Consider the following 20317-nt stretch of genomic DNA (forward strand, 5'->3'; position numbering starts at 1 on the left):
AACAGGTCAGATCAGGGCCCTTTATCTCTGTCTAGTATTTATGTAACAGGTCAGATCAGGGCCCTTAGTCTCTGTCTAGTATTTATGTAACAGGTCAGATCAGGGCCCTTTATCTCTGTCTAGTATTTATGTAACAGGTCAGATCAGGGCCCTTTATCTCTGTCTTGTATTTATGTAACAGGTCAGATCAGGGCCCTTTGTCTCTGTCTGGTATTTATGTAACAGGTCAGATCAGGGCCTTTTGTCTCTGTCTAGTATTTATGTAACAGGTCAGATCAGGGCCCTTTATCTCTGTCTAGTATTTATGTAACAGGTCAGATCAGGGCCCTTAGTCTCTGTCTAGTATTTATGTAACAGGTCAGATCAGGGCCCTTTATATCTGTCTAGTATTTATGTAACAGGTCAGATCAGGGCCCTTAGTCTCTGTCTAGTATTTATGTAACAGGTCAGATCAGGGCCCTTTATCTCTGTCTAGTATTTATGTAACAGGTCAGATCAGGGCCCTTAGTCTCTGTCTAGTATTTATGTAACAGGTCGGATCAGGGCCCTTAGTCTCTGTCTAGTATTTATGTAACAGGTCAGATCAGGGCCCTTAGTCTCTGTCTAGTATTTATGTAACAGGTCAGATCAGGGCCCTTAGTCTCTGTCTAGTATTTATGTAACAGGTCAGATCAGGGCCCTTTATATCTGTCTAGTATTTATGTAACAGGTCAGATCAGGGACCTTTGTCTCTGTCTAGTATTTATGTAACAGGTCAGATCAGGGCCCTTTGTCTCTGTCTAGTATTTATGTAACAGGTCAGATCAGGGCCCTTTATATCTGTCTAGTATTTATGTAACAGGTCAGATCAGGGCCCTTAGTCTCTGTCTAGTATTTATGTAACAGGTCAGATCAGGGCCCGTTGTCTCTGTCTAGTATTTATGTAACAGGTCAGATCAGGGCCCTTAGTCTCTGTCTAGTATTTATGTAACAGGTCAGATCAGGGCCCTTAGTCTCTGTCTAGTATTTATGTAACAGGTCAGATCAGGGCCCTTTATCTCTGTCTAGTATTTATGTAACAGGTCAGATCAGGGCCCTTTGTCTCTGTCTAGTATTTATGTAACAGGTCAGATCAGGGCCATTAGTCTCTGTCTAGTATTTATGTAACAGGTCAGATAAGGGCCCTTAGTCTCTGTCTAGTATTTATGTAACAGATCAGATCAGGGCCCTTTGCCTCTCTCAAGTATTTATGTAACAGGTCAGATCAGGGCCCTTTATCTCTGTCTAGTATTTATGTAACAGGTCAGATCAGGGCCCGTAGTCTCTGTCTAGTATTTATGTAACAGGTCAGATCAGGGCCCTTTATCTCTGTCTAGTATTTATGTAACAGGTCAGATCAGGGCCCTTTATCTCTGTCTAGTATTTATGTAACAGGTCAGATCAGGGCCCTTTATCTCTGTCTAGTATTTATGTAACAGATCAGATCAGGGCCCTTAGTCTCTGTCTAGTATTTATGTAACAGATCAGATCAGGGCCCTTTATCTCTGTCTAGTATTTATGTAACAGGTCAGATCAGGGCCCATTATCTCTGTCTAGTATTTATGTAATAGGTCAGATCAGGGCCCTTAGTCTCTGTCTAGTATTTATGTAACAGATCAGATCAGGGCCCTTTGCCTCTATCAAGTATTTATGTAACAGGTCAGATCAGGGCCCTTAGTCTCTGTCTAGTATTTATGTAACAGGTCAGATCAGGGCCCTTAGTCTCTGTCTAGTATTTATGTAACAGGTCAGATCAGGGCCCTTTATATCTGTCTAGTATTTATGTAACAGGTCAGATCAGGGCCCTTAGTCTCTGTCTAGTATTTATGTAACAGGTCAGATCAGGGCCCGTAGTCTCTGTTTAGTATTTATGTAACAGGTCAGATCAGGGACCTTTATCTCTGTCTAGTATTTATGTAACAGGTCAGATCAGGGACCTTTGTCTCTGTCTAGTATTTATGTAACAGGTCAGATCAGGGCCCTTTATCTCTGTCTAGTATTTATGTAACAGGTCAGATCAGGGACCTTTGTCTCTGTCTAGTATTTATGTAACAGGTCAGATCAGGGCCCTTTGTCTCTGTCTAGTATTTATGTAACAGGTCAGATCAGGGCCCTTAGTCTCTGTCTAGTGTTTATGTAACAGGTCAGATCAGGGCCCTTAGTCTCTGTCTAGTATTTATGTAACAGGTCAGATCAGGGCCCTTTGTCTCTGTCTAGTATTTATGTAACAGGTCAGATCAGGGCCCTTTGTCTCTGTCTAGTATTTATGTAACAGGTCAGATCAGGGCCCTTTATATCTGTCTAGTATTTATGTAACAGGTCAGATCAGGGCCCGTTGTCTCTGTCTAGTATTTATGTAACAGGTCAGATCAGGGCCCTTAGTCTCTGTCTAGTATTTATGTAACAGGTCAGATCAGGGCCCTTAGTCTCTGTCTAGTATTTATGTAACAGGTCAGATCAGGGCCCTTTATCTCTGTCTAGTATTTATGTAACAGGTCAGATCAGGGCCCTTTGTCTCTGTCTAGTATTTATGTAACAGGTCAGATCAGGGCCATTAGTCTCTGTCTAGTATTTATGTAACAGGTCAGATAAGGGCCCTTAGTCTCTGTCTAGTATTTATGTAACAGATCAGATCAGGGCCCTTTGCCTCTCTCAAGTATTTATGTAACAGGTCAGATCAGGGCCCTTTATCTCTGTCTAGTATTTATGTAACAGGTCAGATCAGGGCCCGTAGTCTCTGTCTAGTATTTATGTAACAGGTCAGATCAGGGCCCTTTATCTCTGTCTAGTATTTATGTAACAGGTCAGATCAGGGCCCTTTATCTCTGTCTAGTATTTATGTAACAGGTCAGATCAGGGCCCTTTATCTCTGTCTAGTATTTATGTAACAGATCAGATCAGGGCCCTTTGCCTCTATCAAGTATTTATGTAACAGGTCAGATCAGGGCCCTTTATCTCTGTCTAGTATTTATGTAACAGGTCAGATCAGGGCCCTTTATCTCTGTCTAGTATTTATGTAACAGGTCAGATCAGGGCCCTTAGTCTCTGTCTAGTATTTATGTAACAGGTCAGATCAGGGCCCTTAGTCTCTGTCTAGTATTTATGTAACAGGTCAGATCAGGGCCCTTTATATCTGTCTAGTATTTATGTAACAGGTCAGATCAGGGCCCTTAGTCTCTGTCTAGTATTTATGTAACAGGTCAGATCAGGGCCCGTAGTCTCTGTCTAGTATTTATGTAACAGGTCAGATCAGGGCCCTTAGTCTCTGTCTAGTATTTATGTAACAGGTCAGATCAGGGCCCTTTATCTCTGTCTAGTATTTATGTAACAGGTCAGATCAGGGCCCTTTATCTCTGTCTAGTATTTATGTAACAGGTCAGATCAGGGCCCTTAGTCTCTGTCTAGTATTTATGTAACAGGTCAGATCAGGGCCCTTTATCTCTGTCTAGTATTTATGTAACAGGTCAGATCAGGGCCCTTTATCTCTGTCTAGTATTTATGTAACAGGTCAGATCAGGGCCCGTTGTCTCTGTCTAGTATTTATGTAACAGGTCAGATCAGGGCCCTTTGTCTCTGTCTAGTATTTATGTAACAGGTCAGATCAGGGCCCTTTATATCTGTCTAGTATTTATGTAACAGGTCAGATCAGGGCCCTTAGTCTCTGTCTAGTATTTATGTAACAGGTCAGATCAGGGCCCGTTGTCTCTGTCTAGTATTTATGTAACAGGTCAGATCAGGGCCCTTAGTCTCTGTCTAGTATTTATGTAACAGGTCAGATCAGGGCCCTTAGTCTCTGTCTAGTATTTATGTAACAGGTCAGATCAGGGCCCTTAGTCTCTGTCTAGTATTTATGTAACAGGTCAGATCAGGGCCCTTTGTCTCTGTCTAGTATTTATGTAACAGGTCAGATCAGGGCCCTTAGTCTCTGTCTAGTATTTATGTAACAGGTCAGATCAGGGCCCTTTATCTCTGTCTAGTATTTATGTAACAGGTCAGATCAGGGCCCTTTATCTCTGTCTAGTATTTATGTAACAGGTCAGATCAGGGCCCTTAGTCTCTGTCTAGTATTTATGTAACAGGTCAGATCAGGGCCCTTTATCTCTGTCTAGTATTTATGTAACAGGTCAGATCAGGGCCCTTAGTCTCTGTCTAGTATTTATGTAACATGTCAGATCAGGGCCCTTTATCTCTGTCTAGTATTTATGTAACAGGTCAGATCAGGGCCCTTAGTCTCTGTCTAGTATTTATGTAACAGGTCAGATCAGGGCCCTTTATCTCTGTCTAGTATTTATGTAACAGGTCAGATCAGGGCCCTTAGTCTCTGTCTAGTATTTATGTAACAGGTCAGATCAGGGCCCTTAGTCTCTGTCTAGTATTTATGTAACAGGTCAGATCAGGGCCCTTAGTCTCTGTCTAGTATTTATGTAACAGGTCAGATCAGGGCCCTTAGTCTCTGTCTAGTATTTATGTACCATGTCAGATCAGATCAGGGCCCTTTATCTCTGTCTAGTATTTATGTAACAGGTCAGATCAGGGCCCTTAGTCTCTGTCTAGTATTTATGTAACAGGTCAGATCAGGGCCCTTAGTCTCTGTCTAGTATTTATGTAACAGGTCAGATCAGGGCCCTTAGTCTCTGTCTAGTATTTATGTAACAGGTCAGATCAGGGCCCTTTATCTCTGTCTAGTATTTATGTAACAGGTCAGATCAGGGCCCTTTATCTCTGTCTAGTATTTATGTAACAGGTCAGATCAGGGCCCTTAGTCTCTGTCTAGTATTTATGTAACAGGTCAGATCAGGGCCCTTTATCTCTGTCTAGTATTTATGTAACAGGTCAGATCAGGGCCCTTTATCTCTGTCTAGTATTTATGTAACAGGTCAGATCAGGGCCCGTTGTCTCTGTCTAGTATTTATGTAACAGGTCAGATCAGGGCCCTTAGTCTCTGTCTAGTATTTATGTAACAGGTCAGATCAGGGCCCTTAGTCTCTGTCTAGTATTTATATAACAGATCAGATCAGGGCCCTTAGTCTCTGTCTAGTATTTATGTAACAGGTCAGATCAGGGCCCTTTATCTCTGTCTAGTATTTATGTAACAGGTCAGATCAGGGCCCTTAGTCTCTGTCTAGTATTTATGTAACAGGTCAGATCAGGGCCCTTTGTCTCTGTCTAGTATTTATGTAACAGGTCAGATCAGGGCCATTAGTCTCTGTCTAGTATTTATGTAACAGGTCAGATAAGGGCCCTTAGTCTCTGTCTAGTATTTATGTAACAGATCAGATCAGGGCCCTTTGCCTCTCTCAAGTATTTATGTAACAGGTCAGATCAGGGCCCTTTATCTCTGTCTAGTATTTATGTAACAGGTCAGATCAGGGCCCGTAGTCTCTGTCTAGTATTTATGTAACAGGTCAGATCAGGGCCCTTTATCTCTGTCTAGTATTTATGTAACAGGTCAGATCAGGGCCCTTTATCTCTGTCTAGTATTTATGTAACAGGTCAGATCAGGGCCCTTTATCTCTGTCTAGTATTTATGTAACAGATCAGATCAGGGCCCTTAGTCTCTGTCTAGTATTTATGTAACAGATCAGATCAGGGCCCTTTATCTCTGTCTAGTATTTATGTAACAGGTCAGATCAGGGCCCATTATCTCTGTCTAGTATTTATGTAATAGGTCAGATCAGGGCCCTTAGTCTCTGTCTAGTATTTATGTAACAGATCAGATCAGGGCCCTTTGCCTCTATCAAGTATTTATGTAACAGGTCAGATCAGGGCCCTTAGTCTCTGTCTAGTATTTATGTAACAGGTCAGATCAGGGACCTTTGTCTCTGTCTAGTATTTAAGTAACAGGTCAGATCAGGGCCCTTAGTCTCTGTCTAGTATTTATGTACCATGTCAGATCAGATCAGGGCCCTTTATCTCTGTCTAGTATTTATGTAACAGGTCAGATCAGGGCCCTTAGTCTCTGTCTAGTATTTATGTAACAGGTCAGATCAGGGCCCGTAGTCTCTGTCTAGTATTTATGTAACAGGTCAGATCAGGGCCCTTAGTCTCTGTCTAGTATTTATGTAACAGGTCAGATCAGGGCCCTTTATCTCTGTCTAGTATTTATGTAACAGGTCAGATCAGGGCCCTTTATCTCTGTCTAGTATTTATGTAACAGGTCAGATCAGGGCCCTTAGTCTCTGTCTAGTATTTATGTAACAGGTCAGATCAGGGCCCTTTATCTCTGTCTAGTATTTATGTAACAGGTCAGATCAGGGCCCTTTATCTCTGTCTAGTATTTATGTAACAGGTCAGATCAGGGCCCGTTGTCTCTGTCTAGTATTTATGTAACAGGTCAGATCAGGGCCCTTTGTCTCTGTCTAGTATTTATGTAACAGGTCAGATCAGGGCCCTTTATATCTGTCTAGTATTTATGTAACAGGTCAGATCAGGGCCCTTAGTCTCTGTCTAGTATTTATGTAACAGGTCAGATCAGGGCCCGTTGTCTCTGTCTAGTATTTATGTAACAGGTCAGATCAGGGCCCTTAGTCTCTGTCTAGTATTTATGTAACAGGTCAGATCAGGGCCCTTAGTCTCTGTCTAGTATTTATGTAACAGGTCAGATCAGGGCCCTTAGTCTCTGTCTAGTATTTATGTAACAGGTCAGATCAGGGCCCTTTGTCTCTGTCTAGTATTTATGTAACAGGTCAGATCAGGGCCCTTAGTCTCTGTCTAGTATTTATGTAACAGGTCAGATCAGGGCCCTTTATCTCTGTCTAGTATTTATGTAACAGGTCAGATCAGGGCCCTTTATCTCTGTCTAGTATTTATGTAACAGGTCAGATCAGGGCCCTTAGTCTCTGTCTAGTATTTATGTAACAGGTCAGATCAGGGCCCTTTATCTCTGTCTAGTATTTATGTAACAGGTCAGATCAGGGCCCTTAGTCTCTGTCTAGTATTTATGTAACATGTCAGATCAGGGCCCTTTATCTCTGTCTAGTATTTATGTAACAGGTCAGATCAGGGCCCTTAGTCTCTGTCTAGTATTTATGTAACAGGTCAGATCAGGGCCCTTTATCTCTGTCTAGTATTTATGTAACAGGTCAGATCAGGGCCCTTAGTCTCTGTCTAGTATTTATGTAACAGGTCAGATCAGGGCCCTTAGTCTCTGTCTAGTATTTATGTAACAGGTCAGATCAGGGCCCTTAGTCTCTGTCTAGTATTTATGTAACAGGTCAGATCAGGGCCCTTAGTCTCTGTCTAGTATTTATGTACCATGTCAGATCAGATCAGGGCCCTTTATCTCTGTCTAGTATTTATGTAACAGGTCAGATCAGGGCCCTTAGTCTCTGTCTAGTATTTATGTAACAGGTCAGATCAGGGCCCTTAGTCTCTGTCTAGTATTTATGTAACAGGTCAGATCAGGGCCCTTAGTCTCTGTCTAGTATTTATGTAACAGGTCAGATCAGGGCCCTTTATCTCTGTCTAGTATTTATGTAACAGGTCAGATCAGGGCCCTTTATCTCTGTCTAGTATTTATGTAACAGGTCAGATCAGGGCCCTTAGTCTCTGTCTAGTATTTATGTAACAGGTCAGATCAGGGCCCTTTATCTCTGTCTAGTATTTATGTAACAGGTCAGATCAGGGCCCTTTATCTCTGTCTAGTATTTATGTAACAGGTCAGATCAGGGCCCGTTGTCTCTGTCTAGTATTTATGTAACAGGTCAGATCAGGGCCCTTAGTCTCTGTCTAGTATTTATGTAACAGGTCAGATCAGGGCCCTTAGTCTCTGTCTAGTATTTATATAACAGATCAGATCAGGGCCCTTAGTCTCTGTCTAGTATTTATGTAACAGGTCAGATCAGGGCCCTTTATCTCTGTCTAGTATTTATGTAACAGGTCAGATCAGGGCCCTTAGTCTCTGTCTAGTATTTATGTAACAGGTCAGATCAGGGCCCTTTGTCTCTGTCTAGTATTTATGTAACAGGTCAGATCAGGGCCATTAGTCTCTGTCTAGTATTTATGTAACAGGTCAGATAAGGGCCCTTAGTCTCTGTCTAGTATTTATGTAACAGATCAGATCAGGGCCCTTTGCCTCTCTCAAGTATTTATGTAACAGGTCAGATCAGGGCCCTTTATCTCTGTCTAGTATTTATGTAACAGGTCAGATCAGGGCCCGTAGTCTCTGTCTAGTATTTATGTAACAGGTCAGATCAGGGCCCTTTATCTCTGTCTAGTATTTATGTAACAGGTCAGATCAGGGCCCTTTATCTCTGTCTAGTATTTATGTAACAGGTCAGATCAGGGCCCTTTATCTCTGTCTAGTATTTATGTAACAGATCAGATCAGGGCCCTTAGTCTCTGTCTAGTATTTATGTAACAGATCAGATCAGGGCCCTTTATCTCTGTCTAGTATTTATGTAACAGGTCAGATCAGGGCCCATTATCTCTGTCTAGTATTTATGTAATAGGTCAGATCAGGGCCCTTAGTCTCTGTCTAGTATTTATGTAACAGATCAGATCAGGGCCCTTTGCCTCTATCAAGTATTTATGTAACAGGTCAGATCAGGGCCCTTAGTCTCTGTCTAGTATTTATGTAACAGGTCAGATCAGGGACCTTTGTCTCTGTCTAGTATTTAAGTAACAGGTCAGATCAGGGCCCTTAGTCTCTGTCTAGTATTTATGTACCATGTCAGATCAGATCAGGGCCCTTTATCTCTGTCTAGTATTTATGTAACAGGTCAGATCAGGGCCCTTAGTCTCTGTCTAGTATTTATGTAACAGGTCAGATCAGGGCCCTTAGTCTCTGTCTAGTATTTATGTAACAGGTCAGATCAGGGCCCTTAGTCTCTGTCTAGTATTTATGTAACAGGTCAGATCAGGGCCCTTAGTCTCTGTCTAGTATTTATGTACCATGTCAGATCAGATCAGGGCCCTTTATCTCTGTCTAGTATTTATGTAACAGGTCAGATCAGGGCCCTTAGTCTCTGTCTAGTATTTATGTAACAGGTCAGATCAGGGCCCTTAGTCTCTGTCTAGTATTTATGTAACAGGTCAGATCAGGGCCCTTAGTCTCTGTCTAGTATTTATGTAACAGGTCAGATCAGGGCCCTTTATCTCTGTCTAGTATTTATGTAACAGGTCAGATCAGGGCCCTTTATCTCTGTCTAGTATTTATGTAACAGGTCAGATCAGGGCCCTTTATCTCTGTCTAGTATTTATGTAACAGGTCAGATCAGGGCCCTTAGTCTCTGTCTAGTATTTATGTAACAGGTCAGATCAGGGCCCTTTATCTCTGTCTAGTATTTATGTAACAGGTCAGATCAGGGACCTTTATCTCTGTCTAGTATTTATGTAACAGGTCAGATCAGGGCCCTTTATCTCTGTCTAGTATTTATGTAACAGGTCAGATCAGATCAGGGCCCTTTATCTCTGTCTAGTATTTATGTAACAGGTCAGATCAGGGCCCTTTATCTCTGTCTAGTATTTATGTAACAGGTCAGATCAGGGCCCTTTATCTCTGTCTAGTATTTATGTAACAGGTCAGATCAGGGCCCTTAGTCTCTGTCTAGTATTTATGTAAAAGGTCAGATCAGGGCCCTTAGTCTCTGTCTAGTATTTATGTAACAGGTCAGATCAGGGCCCTTAGTCTCTGTCTAGTATTTATGTAACAGGTCAGATCAGGGCCCTTTATCTCTGTCTAGTATTTATGTAACAGGTCAGATCAGGGCCCTTTGTCTCTGTCTAGTATTTATGTAACAGGTCAGATCAGGGCCCTTTATCTCTGTCTAGTATTTATGTAACAGGTCAGATCAGGGCCCTTTATCTCTGTCTAGTATTTATGTAACAGGTCAGATCAGGGCCCGTTGTCTCTGTCTAGTATTTATGTAACAGGTCAGATCAGGGCCCTTAGTCTCTGTCTAGTATTTATGTAACAGGTCAGATCAGGGCCCTTAGTCTCTGTCTAGTATTTATGTAACAGATCAGATCAGGGCCCTTAGTCTCTGTCTAGTATTTATGTAACAGGTCAGATCAGGGCCCTTTATCTCTGTCTAGTATTTATGTAACAGGTCAGATCAGGGCCCTTAGTCTCTGTCTAGTATTTATGTAACAGGTCTGATCAGGGCCCTTCATCTCTGTCTAGTATTTATGTAACAGGTCAGATCAGGGCCCTTAGTCTCTGTCTAGTATTTATGTAACAGGTCAGATCAGGGCCCTTAGTCAATGTCTAGTATTTATGTAACAGGTCAGATCAGGGCCCTTTATCTCTGTCTAGTATTTATGTAACAGGTCAGATCAGGGCCCTTAGTCTCTGTCTAGTATTTATGTAACAGGTCAGATCAGGGCCCTTTATCTCTGTCTAGTATTTATGTAACAGGTCAGATCAGGGCCCTTAGTCTCTGTCTAGTATTTATGTAACAGGTCAGATCAGGGCGCTTTGTCTCTGTCTAGTATTTATGTAACAGGTCAGATCAGGGCCCTTAGTCTCTGTCTAGTATTTATGTAACAGGTCAGATCAGGGCCCGTTGTCTGTGTCTAGTATTTATGTACCATGTCAGATCAGATCAGGGCCCTTTATTTCTGTCTAGTATTTATGTAACAGGTCAGATCAGGGCCCTTAGTCTCTGTCTAGTATTTATGTAACAGGTCAGATCAGGGCCCTTTATCTCTGTCTACTATTTATGTAACAGGTCAGATCAGGGCCCTTTATCTCTGTCTAGTATTTATGTAACAGGTCAGATCAGGGCCCGTTGTCTCTGTCTAGTATTTATGTAACAGGTCAGATCAGGGCCCTTAAGCTCTGTCTAGTGTTTATGTAACAGGTCAGATCAGGGCCCTTAGTCTCTGTCTAGTATTTATGTAACAGGTCAGATCAGGGCCCTTAGTCTCTGTCTAGTATTTATGTAACAGGTCAGATCAGGGCCCTTTATCTCTGTCTAGTATTTATGTAACAGGTCAGATCAGGGCCCTTAGTCTCTGTCTAGTATTTATGTAACAGGTCAGATCAGGGCCCTTTATCTCTGTCTAGTATTTATGTAACAGGTCAGATCAGGGCCCTTTATCTCTGTCTAGTATTTATGTAACAGGTCAGATCAGGGCCCGTTGTCTCTGTCTAGTATTTATGTAACAGGTCAGATCAGGGCCCTAAATCTCTGTCTAGTATTTATGTAACAGGTCAGATCAGGGCCCTTAGTCTCTGTCTAGTATTTATGTAACAGGTCAGATCAGGGCCCTTTATCTCTGTCTAGTATTTATGTAACAGGTCAGATCAGATCAGGGCCCTTTATCTCTGTCTAGTATTTATGTACAGGTCAGATCAGGGCCCTTTGTCTCTGTCTAGTATTTATGTAACAGGTCAGATCAGGGCCCTTTATCTCTGTCTAGTATTTATGTAACAGGTCAGATCAGGGCCCTTTATCTCTGTCTAGTATTTATGTAACAGGTCAGGTCAGGGCCCGTTGTCTCTGTCTAGTATTTATGTAACAGGTCAGATCAGGGCCCTTAGTCTCTGTCTAGTATTTATGTAACAGGTCAGATCAGGGCCCTTAGTCTCTGTCTAGTATTTATGTAACAGATCAGATCAGGGCCCTTAGTCTCTGTCTAGTATTTATGTAACAGGTCAGATCAGGGCCCTTTATCTCTGTCTAGTATTTATGTAACAGGTCAGATCAGGGCCCCTAGTCTCTGTCTAGTATTTATGTAACAGGTCTGATCAGGGCCCTTTATCTCTGTCTAGTATTTATGTAACAGGTCAGATCAGGGCCCTTAGTCTCTGTCTAGTATTTATGTAACAGATCAGATCAGGGCCCGTTGTCTGTGTCTAGTATTTATGTACCATGTCAGATCAGATCAGGGCCCTTTATTTCTGTCTAGTATTTATTTAACAGGTCAGATCAGGGCCCTTAGTCTCTGTCTAGTATTTATGTAACAGGTCAGATCAGGGCCCTTTATATCTGTCTAGTATTTATGTAAAAGGTCAGATCAGGGCCCTTTATCTCTGTCTAGTATTTATGTAACAGGTCAGATCAGGGCCCGTTGTCTCTGTCTAGTATTTATGTAACAGGTCAGATCAGGGCCCTTAGTCTCTGTCTAGTATTTATGTAACAGGTCAGATCAGGGCCCTTAGTCTCTGTCTAGTATTTATGTAACAGGTCAGATCAGGGCCCTTAGTCTCTGTCTAGTATTTATGTAACAGGTCAGATCAGGGCCCTTAGTCTCTGTCTAGTATTTATGTAACAGATCAGATCAGGGCCCTTAGTCTCTGTCTAGTATTTATGTAACAGGTCAGATCAGGGCCCTTTATCTTTGTCTAGTATTTATGTAACAGGTCAGATCAGGGCCCTTAGTCTATGTCTAGTATTTATGTAACAGGTCAGATCAGGGCCCATTGTCTGTGTCTAGTATTTATGTAACAGGTCAGATCAGGCCCCTTGTCTTTTTCTAGTATTTATGTAACAGGTCAGATCAGGGCCCTTTATCTCTGTCTAGTATTTATGTAACAGGTCAGATCAGGGCCCTTAGTCTCTGTCTAGTATTTATGTAACAGGTCAGATCAGGGCCCTTAGTCTCTGTCTAGTATTTATGTAACAGGTCAGATCAGGGCCCTTTATCTCTGTCTAGTATTTATGTAACAGGTCAGATCAGGGCCCTTCATCTCTGTCTAGTATTTATGTAACAGGTCAGATCAAGGCCCTTAGTCTCTGTCTAGTATAATTGTAACAGGTCAGATCAGGGCCCTTTATCTCTGTCTAGTATTTATGTAACAGGTAAGATCAGGGCCCTTAGTATCTGTCTAGTATTTATGTAACAGGTCAGATCAGGGCCCTTTATCTCTGTCTAGTATTTATGTAACAGGTCAGATAAGGGCCCTTTATCTCTGTCTAGTATTTATGTAACAGGTCAGATCAGGGCCCTTAGTCTCTGTCTAGTATTTATGTAACAGGTCAGATCAGGGCCCTTAGTTTCTGTCTAGTATTTATGTAACAGGTCAGATCAGGGCCCTTTATCTCTGTCTAGTATTTATGTAACAGGTCAGATCAGGGCCCTTTGTCTTTTTCTAGTATTTATGTAATAGGTCAGATCAGGGCCCTTAGTCTCTGTCTAGTATTTATGTAACAGGTCAGATTAGGGCCCGTTGTCTCTGTCTAGTATTTATGTAACAGGTCAGATCAGGGCCCTTTATCTCTGTCTAGTATTTATGTAACATGTCAGATCAGATCAGGGCCCTTTATCTGTGTCTAGTATTTATGTAACAGGTCAGATCAGGGCCCTTAGTCTCTGTCTAGTATTTATGTAACAGGTCAGATCAGGGCCCTTTATCTCTGTCTAGTATTTATGTAACAGTTCAGATCAGGGCCCTTTATCTCTGTCTAGTATTTATGTAACAGGTCAGATCAGGGCCCTTTATCTCTGTCTAGTATTTATGTAACAGGTCAGATCAGGGCCCTTAGTCTCTGTCTAGTATTTATGTAACAGGTCAGATCAGGGCCCTTAGTCTCTGTCTAGTATTTATGTAACAGGTCAGATCAGGGCCCTTAGTCTCTGTCTAGTATTTATGTAACAGGTCAGATCAGGGCCCTTTATCTCTGTCTAGTATTTATGTAACAGGTCAGATCAGGGCCCTTTATCTCTGTCTAGTATTTATGTAACAGGTCAGATCAGGGCCCGTTGTCTCTGTCTAGTATTTATGTAACAGGTCAGATCAGGGCCCTTAGTCTCTGTCTAGTATTTATGTAACAGGTCAGATCAGGGCCCTTAGTCTCTGTCTAGTATTTACGTAACAGGTCAGATCAGGGCCCTTAGTCTCTGTCTAGTATTTATGTAACAGATCAGATCAGGGCCCTTAGTCTCTGTCTAGTATTTATGTAACAGGTCAGATCAGGGCCCTTTATCTCTGTCTAGTATTTATGTAACAGGTCAGATCAGGGCCCTTAGTCTCTGTCTAGTATTTATGTAACAGGTCAGATCAGGGCCCTTTATCTCTGTCTAGTATTTATGTAACAGGTCAGATCAGGGCCATTAGTCTCTGTCTAGTATTTATGTAACAGGTCAGATCAGGGCCCTTAGTCTCTGTCTAGTATTTATGTAACAGGTCAGATCAGGGCCCTTAGTCTCTGTCTAGTATTTATGTAACAGGTCAGATCAGGGCCCTTTATCTCTGTCTAGTATTTATGTAACAGGTCAGATCAGGGCCCTTTGTCTCTGTCTAGTATTTATGTAACAGGTCAGATCAGGGCCCTTTATCTCTGTCTAGTATTTATGTAACAGGTCAGATCAGGGCCCGTTGTCTCTGTCTAGTATTTATGTAACAGGTCAGATCAGGGCCCTTAGTCTCTGTCTAGTATTTATGTAACAGGTCAGATCAGGGCCCTTAGTCTCTGTCTAGTATTTATGTAACAGGTCAGATCAGGGCCCTTAGTCTCTGTCTAGTATTTATGTAACAGGTCAGATCAGGGCCCTTAGTCTCTGTCTAGTATTTATGTAACAGGTCAGATCAGGGCCCTTAGTCTCTGTCTAGTATTTATGTAACAGGTCAGATCAGGGCCCTTTATCTCTGTCTAGTATTTATGTAACAGGTCAGATCAGGGCCCGTTGTCTCTGTCTAGTATTTATGTAACAGGTCAGATCAGGGCCCTTTATCTCTGTCTAGTATTTATGTAACAGGTCAGATCAGGGCCCTTAGTCTCTGTCTAGTCATTATGTAACAGGTCAGATTAGGGCCCGTTATCTCTGTCTAGTATTTATGTAACAGGTCAGATCAGGGCCCTTAGTCTCTGTCTAGTATTTATGTAACAGGTTAAATCAGGGCCCTTTATCTCTGTCTGGTATCTTTGTAACAGGTCAGATCAGGGCCCTTAGTCTCTGTCTAGTATTTATGTAACAGGTCAGATTAGGGCCCGTTATCTCTGTCTAGTATTTATGTAACAGGTCAGATCAGGGCCCTTAGTCTCTGTCTAGTATTTATGTAACAGGTCAGACCAGGGCCCTTTATCTCTGTCTAGTATTTATGTAACAGGTCAGATCAGGGCCCTTAGTCTCTGTCTAGTATTTATGTAACAGGTCAGATCAGGGCCCTTAGTCTCTGTCTAGTATTTATGTAACAGGTCAGATCAGGGCCCTTTATCTCTGTCTAGTATTTATGTAACAGGTCAGATCAGGGCCCTTTATCTCTGTCTAGTATTTATGTAACAGGTTAAATCAGGGCCCTTTATCTCTGTCTGGTATCTTTGTAACAGGTCAGATCAGGGCCCTTTATCTCTGTCTAGTATTTTATGTAACAGGTCAGATTAGGGCCCGTTATCTCTGTCTGGTATCTTTGTAACAGGTCAGATCTGCTCAAATCCCATCCAGTTGTTTACCTTTAGTGATCACTCTCTCCATTTTCTTTCATTATTCCTTTCCTGCTGTCTCTCGTTCTCTCGTCTTCTTTCTGTATCTCTCTTCCTCCCCCTTTTCTTTCCCTTTCTCTCTCTTCCCCCCCCCCCCCCCCCCCCCCCCCCACAAGGTATCTTCAGTGAGGCTTCAGGGGCTCCTGCTTTTGGTCTTCTCTAAGCAGGTTCATGTCCCCTTCATCCGAGATATCCAGACTACCTACACGCGCACCGGAATCTTCGGGTACTGGGTATGGATCTGATAGCTGTATTAACTCTATATAATGGGTATGGATCTGATAGCTGTATTAACTCTATATAATGGGTATGGATCTGATAGCTGTATTAACTCTATATAATGGACCTGATAGCTGTATTACCTCTATATAATGGACCTGATAGCTGTATTAACTCTATATAATGGGTATGGATCTGATAGCTGTATTAACTCTATATAATGGGTATGGATCTGATAGCTGTATTACCTCTATATAATGGATCTGATAGCTGTATTAACTCTATATAATGGGTATGGATCTGATAGCTGTATTAACTCTATATAATGGACCTGATAGCTGTATTAACTCTATATAATGGGTATGGATCTGATAGCTGTATTACCTCTATATAATGGATCTGATAGCTGTATTAACTCTATATAATGGGTATGGACCTGATAGCTGTATTAACTCTATATAATGGGTATGGACCTGATAGCTGTATTACCTCTATATAATGGACCTGATAGCTGTATTAACTCTATATAATGGGTATGGATCTGATAGCTGTATTAACTCTATATAATGGGTATGGATCTGATAGCTGTATTAACTCTATATAATGGACCTGATAGCTGTATTACCTCTATATAATGGATCTGATAGCTGTATTAACTCTATATAATGGATCTGATAGCTGTATTACCTCTATATAATGGGCCTGATAGCTGTATTACCTCTATATAATGGATCTGATAGCTGTATTAACTCTATATAATGGATCTGATAGCTGTATTACCTCTATATAATGGGCCTGATAGCTGTATTAACTCTATATAATGGGCCTGATAGCTGTATTACCTCTATATAATGGATCTGATAGCTGTATTACCTCTATATAATGGATCTGATAGCTGTATTAACTCTATATAATGGATCTGATAGCTGTATTACCTCTATATACTGGACCTGATAGCTGTATTAACTCTATATAATGGGCCTGATAGCTGTATTAACTCTATATAATGGATCTGATAGCTGTATTAACTCTATATAATGGGCCTGATAGCTGTATTACCTCTATATACTGGACCTGATAGCTGTATTACCTCTATATAATGGACCTGATAGCTGTATTACCTCTATATAATGGATCTGATAGCTGTATTACCTCTATATAATGGACCTGATAGCTGTATTACCTCTATATAATGGATCTGATAGCTGTATTACCTCTATATAATGGACCTGATAGCTGTATTACCTCTATATAATGGGTATGGACCTGATAGCTGTATTAACTCTATATAATGGGTATGGATCTGATAGCTGTATTACCTCTATATAATGGGTATGGATCTGATAGCTGTATTAACTCTATATAATGGGTATGGATCTGATAGCTGTATTAACTCTATATAATGGACCTGATAGCTGTATTAACTCTATATAATGGACCTGATAGCTGTATTACCTCTATATAATGGACCTGATAGCTGTATTAACTCTATATAATGGATCTGATAGCTGTATTAACTCTATATAATGGGTATGGACCTGATAGCTGTATTAACTCTATATAATGGGTATGGATCTGATAGCTGTATTAACTCTATATAATGGGTATGGATCTGATAGCTGTATTAACTCTATATAATGGGTATGGACCTGATAGCTGTATTAACTCTATATAATGGGTATGGACCTGATAGCTGTATTACCTCTATATAATGGACCTGATAGCTGTATTAACTCTATATAATGGATCTGATAGCTGTATTACCTCTATATAATGGGTATGGACCTGATAGCTGTATTACCTCTATATAATGGGTATGGACCTGATAGCTGTATTAACTCTATATAATGGGTATGGACCTGATAGCTGTATTAACTCTATATAATGGGTCTGATAGCTGTATTACCTCTATATAATGGGTATGGATCTGATAGCTGTATTACCTCTATATACTGGGTATGGATCTGATAGCTGTATTACCTCTATATAATGGGTATGGACCTGATAGCTGTATTAACTCTATATAATGGATCTGATAGCTGTATTACCTCTATATAATGGGTATGGATCTGATAGCTGTATTACCTCTATATAATGGGTATGGATCTGATAGCTGTATTACCTCTATATAATGGATCTGATAGCTGTATTACCTCTATATAATGGACCTGATAGCTGTATTAACTCTATATAATGGGTATGGATCTGATAGCTGTATTAACTCTATATAATGGACCTGATAGCTGTATTAACTCTATATAATGGGTATGGACCTGATAGCTGTATTACCTCTATATAATGGATCTGATAGCTGTATTACCTCTATATAATGGACCTGATAGCTGTATTAACTCTATATAATGGGTATGGACCTGATAGCTGTATTAACTCTATATAATGGATCTGATAGCTGTATTACCTCTATATAATGGACCTGATAGCTGTATTAACTCTATATAATGGATCTGATAGCTGTATTAACTCTATATAATGGATCTGATAGCTGTATTACCTCTATATAATGGATATGGATCTGATAGCTGTATTACCTCTATATAATGGATATGGATCTGATAGCTGTATTACCTCTATATAATGGGTATGGACCTGATAGCTGTATTAACTCTATATAATGGGTATGGATCTGATAGCTGTATTAACTCTATATAATGGATCTGATAGCTGTATTACCTCTATATAATGGGTATGGATCTGATAGCTGTATTACCTCTATATAATGGGTATGGATCTGATAGCTGTATTACCTCTATATAATGGGTATGGATCTGATAGCTGTATTACCTCTATATAATGGGTATGGACCTGATAGCTGTATTAACTCTATATAATGGGTATGGATCTGATAGCTGTATTACCTCTATATAATGGGTATGGACCTGATAGCTGTATTACCTCTATATAATGGGTATGGATCTGATAGCTGTATTACCTCTATATAATGGGTATGGATCTGATAGCTGTATTACCTCTATATAATGGGTATGGACCTGATAGCTGTATTAACTCTATATAATGGGTATGGATCTGATAGCTGTATTAACTCTATATAATGGGTATGGATCTGATAGCTGTATTACCTCTATATAATGGGTATGGATCTGATAGCTGTATTACCTCTATATAATGGGTATGGATCTGATAGCTGTATTACCTCTATATAATGGGTATGGACCTGATAGCTGTATTAACTCTATATAATGGGTATGGATCTGATAGCTGTATTACCTCTATATAATGGATCTGATAGCTGTATTACCTCTATATAATGGATCTGATAGCTGTATTACCTCTATATAATGGGTATGGATCTGATAGCTGTATTAACTCTATATAATGGGTATGGATCTGATAGCTGTATTACCTCTATATACTGGGTATGGATCTGATAGCTGTATTACCTCTATATAATGGACCTGATAGCTGTATTACCTCTATATAATGGGTATGGATCTGATAGCTGTATTACCTCTATATAATGGACCTGATAGCTGTATTACCTCTATATAATGGATCTGATAGCTGTATTACCTCTATATAATGGGTATGGACCTGATAGCTGTATTACCTCTATATAATGGATCTGATAGCTGTATTACCTCTATATAATGGATCTGATAGCTGTATTACCTCTATATAATGGACCTGATAGCTGTATTAACTCTATATAATGGGTATGGATCTGATAGCTGTATTACCTCTATATAATGGGTATGGACCTGATAGCTGTATTACCTCTATATAATGGACCTGATAGCTGTATTACCTCTATATAATGGATCTGATAGCTGTATTAACTCTATATAATGGGTATGGATCTGATAGCTGTATTACCTCTATATAATGGGTATGGATCTGATAGCTGTATTAACTCTATATAATGGGTATGGATCTGATAGCTGTATTAACTCTATATAATGGGTATGGACCTGATAGCTGTATTAACTCTATATAATGGGTATGGATCTGATAGCTGTATTAACTCTATATAATGGGTATGGACCTGATAGCTGTATTAACTCTATATAATGGACCTGATAGCTGTATTAACTCTATATAATGGGTATGGACCTGATAGCTGTATTAACTCTATATAATGGGTATGGACCTGATAGCTGTATTAACTCTATATAATGGATCTGATAGCTGTATTACCTCTATATAATGGGTATGGACCTGATAGCTGTATTACCTCTATATAATGGGTATGGATCTGATAGCTGTATTACCTCTATATAATGGGTATGGATCTGATAGCTGTATTAACTCTATATAATGGGTATGGATCTGATAGCTGTATTAACTCTATATAATGGGTATGGACCTGATAGCTGTATTAACTCTATATAATGGATCTGATAGCTGTATTACCTCTATATAATGGACCTGATAGCTGTATTAACTCTATATAATGGACCTGATAGCTGTATTACCTCTATATAATGGGTATGGATCTGATAGCTGTATTACCTCTATATAATGGGTATGGATCTGATAGCTGTATTAACTCTATATAATGGATCTGATAGCTGTATTACCTCTATATAATGGACCTGATAGCTGTATTACCTCTATATAATGGATCTGATAGCTGTATTACCTCTATATAATGGACCTGATAGCTGTATTACCTCTATATAATGGGTATGGATCTGATAGCTGTATTAACTCTATATAATGGGTATGGATCTGAT

General features: G+C 40.3%; 1 pseudogene; it reads left to right on the forward strand.

Annotated features, from left to right (window-relative positions):
* LOC129863310 (inositol polyphosphate 5-phosphatase K-like) overlaps positions 1-20317 on the forward strand; it is a 58683-nt pseudogene that overhangs the window by 4192 nt on the left and 34174 nt on the right.

Source organism: Salvelinus fontinalis, chromosome 10 (assembly GCF_029448725.1).
Source record: "Salvelinus fontinalis isolate EN_2023a chromosome 10, ASM2944872v1, whole genome shotgun sequence".
In the NCBI taxonomy this organism is placed as follows: Eukaryota; Metazoa; Chordata; class Actinopteri; order Salmoniformes; family Salmonidae; genus Salvelinus; species Salvelinus fontinalis.